The 6,138-nt window shown below is 39.7% G+C and overlaps 1 pseudogene; it reads right to left on the bottom strand.

Annotated features, from left to right (window-relative positions):
* Positions 1–2,371: 2,371 nt before the first annotated feature.
* On the bottom strand, positions 2,372–4,130 carry LOC109457506 (eukaryotic translation initiation factor 5; annotated as a pseudogene).
* Between the last annotated feature and the right edge of the window lie 2,008 nt (positions 4,131–6,138).

Genomic DNA, 6,138 nt, shown 5'->3' with positions numbered 1-6,138 from the left:
ACTCACCCCATGGTTCTTGATTCCCACAGTGTACTTTTTATGGAAAGGAATAAGATGCAACAAGTTTCTACCTTGAAAATGATTTCTCAGGTATAGTCAGAACCTATATCAAGGTAGTTTAGATCAGCTAATTGGGCAATGAATTTACAAGGAAGTTATTTTCAAATCTAAAGCCCAGGATGGGCTGGACCAAATCCTAGTCACTTGCATTCAGTGGCCATCACCACAGACTACTAGAATGTCTGGTTATATTCAATGTGAATAAAACACACATTATAAGGGTGAAATTCGGTAAATCAATACCGTAATTAGACTTAGCTAGTTTGCAGTTTGACTCACTGCATAGCTCGCTATCTAGCCACTTGTAGTTAGACGTAGATAGTTTGCAGTTAGATCTACCCTGATATTCAGCTGTTTTCTCTTAGTTTCTCCCCTCACTAATTAACTTAAAAACTTTTGTCCCCCTTTTTAAGTCTACACATTCCTCGTTATTCTATTTAATCAGCAGAATCCTAACCTGGAAAGGACAATGTCTTAATCCTCAGGTGCCTGGACACCCAGAATCCAATTTACAACTCTCTTGCAGTTTTTACTGGTGACAAAGCCCCAGGCCACGGTGGACGAGTCTGAGTCCGGAGATAACATTATCTTAAAACAGACCAGACCCCAGGAAGCAATGTCAGCCCTCGGACCTGCCTGACTGACTCCCCCTTTCCTTTGTTCTTCTTGTGTTCCTATAAAACCTTCTGACTGGTCTAGGAATGGAGGAGGTAGCCTTTGGACAGGAGCTCGTCATCCTCCCAGAACAGCGGCATTCTGAATAAACCTGCTTTTCTTTCCACCAACCTTGTCTCTCGATTTTTAACTTTTTCAAGTGGCAAACAGCTGGACCTTAGCACGATATCAACATTAAGTCTTACAACAAAATAATAGGCTCTGACTTACAAGTACAATTTTAGCTTTCTTTTTAAATGAGACATTTTGGAAAAAAAAATCAAGTTTGAGACATAGTAACACTTATTTTGGCAAGACAGCAACCCAAACCTAAAAAGCATAGTTATGTGTCGAAATATAAAAGGCATTAAAGAACAAGTTATAGTATCAGGGAAAATCCACTCTGAACAAAATGCACAATATGTCTAAACATTTTGAAATTGTAATTTAAACCATAAGAGTGAAAGCTGAAAAATTATGCTGCTTTTACTTGAGATTAAGTATACCTTTTCCTTCTTCCCCCAAATAAAATCATACAGCTTACTATTTAATCATATCCCAAAGCTTGAGAGTTTTCTCTCAGCACAAAGCAACAGCTACATACACATAAAATTCTTATTTGTTAACATATTGATTCCCCTGGCTCATCCAATGTGCAATACACATGACTTCAAAGACTACAATTTGGGACAAGTGTACATGAACTGAAAAAACACAGTTCAAGTTTCAAAACCTGCTCTTAAAATTATTTATAGGACACTTAATCATTTTTACTTTAAGTAAGATAAAGGTGTTGCACTGTCATTTGATTATTAGTTCACCTTGGCATTGTAAGAATGTACATTACCAGATGCCAATTTGAGGGACTAGAGATAAGACTTAAAAGTACTGCATTTCTTAATGGCTGACATAGGTATTACAAATAAGTTTAGGTTTACATTCTGCTGAAGCCCTCTTTACAGTCTCAGCATCTAACAATTTCTGACAGATTCCAAGAATCCTATCATGTTAAATGATGGTATGACATTTTTAAAAGGAGCCAATTATTTCAGTTTAAGTCATTCAGAGCCAAAGATTTGAGGAATGAGCAAAATCAAATCTTTATTTTACTAATTTATTTTTTTTAAAGATTTTATTGGGGAAGAGAAACAGGACTTTATTGGGGAACAGTGTGTACTTCCAGGACTTTTTTCCAAGTCAAGTTGTCGTCCACTCAATCTTAGTTGTGGAGGGTGCCATTCAGCTTCAAGTTGTTGTCCTTTCAGTCTTTAGTTGTGGAGGGCACAGCCCCGCTCCAGGTCCAGCTGCCACTGCTAGTTGCAGGGGGCACAGCCCACCATCCCCTGCGGGAGTCGAACCGGCAACCTTGTGGTTGAGAGCCCACTGGCCCATGTGGGAATCGAACTGGCAGCCCTCGGAGTCTGCAGCACGGAGCTCCAACCGCCTGAGCCACCGGGCCGGCCCCAAATCTTTATTTTTAAAACTGTATAAATGTGATCCAAATGTGTCCACCACTAATTTTTCCAAAAGAAACATGCTATAAATAAGCAAAATACATCTGCTCACCGATATGTCTATGGATTCCCTAGATGTCTCCTTGGGCTTAATTACAGACCACTCATAGCAATACATTTTTAGTAGAAAGTGTAGCATGATGTTAAGCCATTTTAGCTTTTGCACATACATGTTTCACTTCTGGCTGATGATGCAAACAGATTCTCAGCATTACACAGTTAAGCTGGGCTGCATCTACCCCTTTAAATGGCATCAAATCAATGTCATCATCCTTGTTGTCAGACTTCACAGCTTCAACTTTCAGTACACTGGCAGTCTTCGAATACATCATCTCAATATTCTTATCTTCATCATCTCCACCACCTGAAGATTCCTCCTTTGCTTCCTTCAACCACTTTATAAATTGTTCTGCTTTGACACGAATCTCTTTGGCAAGTTCTTTTGACACATATTTCTTAGAGGCCTTTCCCGACCGGCTGATGACCTCTTCTTCCAAAAGGTCTGTGTCATATATCTCCTTTAAGATATGTAGAATATTGGAGATAAGCTGAACTTGATGCATTGCTACCACACACTCTCATGAAGAAGGTACCGTTGAACTTTTTTGTTGTGACAAAATTGTAGGAAATGGTGCCTGTATTTCTTAATCTGTTCCCTAATCTTCTCATTAAAAAGAACTTCAATCAAAACAAGAGGGTCCATAGCTTTTATATCCAGTTTTTCTGCTTCAGCAACAATTTTCTTGTCAGATGAGTCAGTAATGCCCTATTCTTTATTTTTCTTAACAAAATCAAATGGGATATTGACCCACTCTTCAACAGTCCTTTCCAAATCATCGCTGCATGTCAGATCTTTTGCATGGTCACTGATTTAGTTCATCCATTCTGCACCTTTGAGCTTCCTCAGGTGTACCCTTCCCCCAATCACCATCCTCTTCTTCTCCCACAGCATGTGGAGGACTGATTTCATTTGGTGTTGATGGGGGTTATGTCTCACTGCTGAACATAGAGCCATTTCCCTTGTCTTTGCCCGTTCTACTTTTCTTTTCCTTTTCTTTCTTTCCTGCACCACTGTCACTATTCTCAGATGGGATTTTGAGAATGAATGTGCAGAGTTTCTGATGCATGTCAAGCATTTCTTTACAAGAATTACCTATTTTTTGCTTCTTTGGATTGACATGCAGCTCTGTTTCAGGATTCGCACACACTCAGGACAGAGGACAAATTCTTTAATGAATCCATCCAACATGCCTTGAAGCTTAATTTCCTCATGAGGTTCATTGACAATATAATGGTCATTCTTTTGTTTTAATTAAAGTTTATTGGGATGACAATTGTTAGTAAAGTTACATAGGTTTCAGGTGTACAATTCTGTATTACATCATCTATAAATCCCATTGTGTTTTCACCGCCCAGAGTCAGTTCTCCTTCCATCACCATATATTTGACCCCCTTTACCCTCATCTCCCCCCCTTTCCCCCTTACCCTCTGGTAACCACTAAACTATTGTCTGTGTCTGTGAGTTTTTGTTTCTCATTTGTTTGTCTTGTTCTTTTGTTGTTTTGGTTTATACACCACGTATCAGTGAAATCATATGGTTCTCTGCTTTTTCTGTCTGACTTATTTCATTTAACATTATATTCTCAAGATCCATCCATGTTGTCACAAATTGTCCTATTTCATCTTTTAATGGTCATTCTTAACATCAAACTGGGTCTTTGCTCCCAACTCACAACCAAAGTATTTGGTAGGATACATTGGAAGCCGATTAAGTGCCTTTGCAACCATGTTGACTATAACTGTCTTGATTCCATTTCCTTTGCCCTCACCCTTGGTGATCATACTGGCCATCTTGTAATGATAGAACTGGCCTGACATGCTGCAGTTGACATTGACAGACATTATGGCTTATTAGTGGCTTTATCAATAAGATGAAGAGATCTTCGATTGCAAATTTTTGGATCTTCTGTCTGGAGAAGAAAGGGTGGCATAATGAACTGCAAGAGGTTTTGGTCTCTGAGATGAAAAATGTTTGCCACTGAGGGTGTAAGCTTCTTGCTTGTATGCTATGTTTCTCCAATACAGGTACCAATGATCATGCAACAGCTCGTTTTTGTCAAATAAATACATAAACCCAATGCTGCTCCCACGGGCCTGTGATGAAGCGATGCACGTGTGAACTCCATTCAGAGGAGGGGCTGCAAAGGCAGCAGAAGAGTGCAGCAAGCAGCTAGGCAGGCGGCACCCAGCAGTGGGGCGGAGCTGTCCTAAGACATTCGGAGTCCAAACTTTTCAGCTCCAGGGGCCTGGCACCCACAGCCACAGGGGTTCACGTGCCTTCCCTCCCAGCCAGTGGCCCGTCTCATGCATGTTCTTTATACCCTTCCAAATTGTACCCCATACCAAATGAAATTAGATAGCTAGATTGGTGGTATTAGGATTTAAAATCACATTAACTTTTTAATGTACATTTAATAAAACTACCTTGACTACATCTCCATGACTTAAATATTTATTGAATGCCTACTCTGTGCCCAGCCCTGTGGGGAATAAGAAAAAAACAAGATATGATCGCTACCTTTAAGGAACTTTCAGTCTATTTAGTGAGACAAGACTAACACTCATGACACAAGTAAAGAAAAAAAAGACCACATGAATCAAGTGTATATAGCATAGCATAGTGTCCCAAGGTCTGAGTTCAGAGCAAAGAACTCTAATTTACATTCACAGAATAAGGCACCAGAGAGACTTGGTGGAGTTCTGCTACTCACACAGCACCACTATTCTTGCTTCTAAGAGAAACTGGACAGAAACCATATTTGACAAACATATCTCTAGGGGAGAAGGTTGTACAACCACCTGCAGAAATCAATTCAATCTTACATAATAGAATTTGAACTTCTTTTAAATGATTTAGACCACTTGAGAGTTTTATAAGTCAGTTCCCAAATTAATTTAGCATTTATCTTCCAGACAGGCTATTACAGCTAACAATAAACTCCCGTTAAAGGAATTCAGATGAATGTGGCTGAGGAAAGGAGTTCCTCATTTCTCACCCCACTTGACTTTCCTGCAACATGCAGCACTGTGGACCAGCTACCCCTGCTCCCCACCCTACCTAGTACCGCACTCTTCTGGTTCCCTTCCTACCTCTCTGACTGCTGAGGCTCAAACCCAGGATCTGATACATAGTAGGTACTCAATAAATATTTTTTTAATGATTGAATGCTTCGTAGTCTCTTCCTCCACTGACTCTTCTGTTTTCATCCAATATTTAAAGGTAAGCATACCGCTTTGCCCCCCATTTCTAGCCATCTTCTCCTCTACTATACCTACTCCTCATGAGTGATCCCACCTACTCCCATGGCTTCAGCTTCCACATATACACTGATAACACCCAAATGCATATTTCCATCTCTCCTTTGAGCCCCATGTTTTCAACTGCATATAGGACCTCTCCTAGGTGTGTTTGCAGGCAATTCAAGTCAATACGTCCAAAACTGAACTCATCATCATTCTCTTTAAAGTTATATGAATATATTCCTATGTTACGAATATAGGTTTCCTCAGTCACGAGGGCTGTTAAAATCTTCAAAAGCATCTTCCTGCAAGTTTCAATCAGTTGCCAGGTCCCATGAGTTTTCCCTCTGTGTTATCACTAGTATCCGTCTCCTGTTCTTCCTCCTCACTGTCACGGCACCTTCACTGTTTATTGCCTGAATTCTTGTCATTACTCCCTCACTAGCATTCCCTACAACAATTCCTCTCTCTAACTTATTTTTCTCCCTGTTATCAAAATAAAATTGAAATCATGTAAGTCTTCTCCAAAAATCATTCTTTATTTTTATAAATCACTTTTTGGCTTCTAAAGTTCTTTCATTAACTCTGTATCAGTTAAGAATGATTTTGG

Source organism: Rhinolophus sinicus, chromosome X (genome assembly GCF_036562045.2).
Source record: "Rhinolophus sinicus isolate RSC01 chromosome X, ASM3656204v1, whole genome shotgun sequence".
NCBI lineage: Eukaryota > Metazoa > Chordata > Mammalia > Chiroptera > Rhinolophidae > Rhinolophus > Rhinolophus sinicus.
This window is presented reverse-complemented; position numbering and strand designations above follow the sequence as displayed.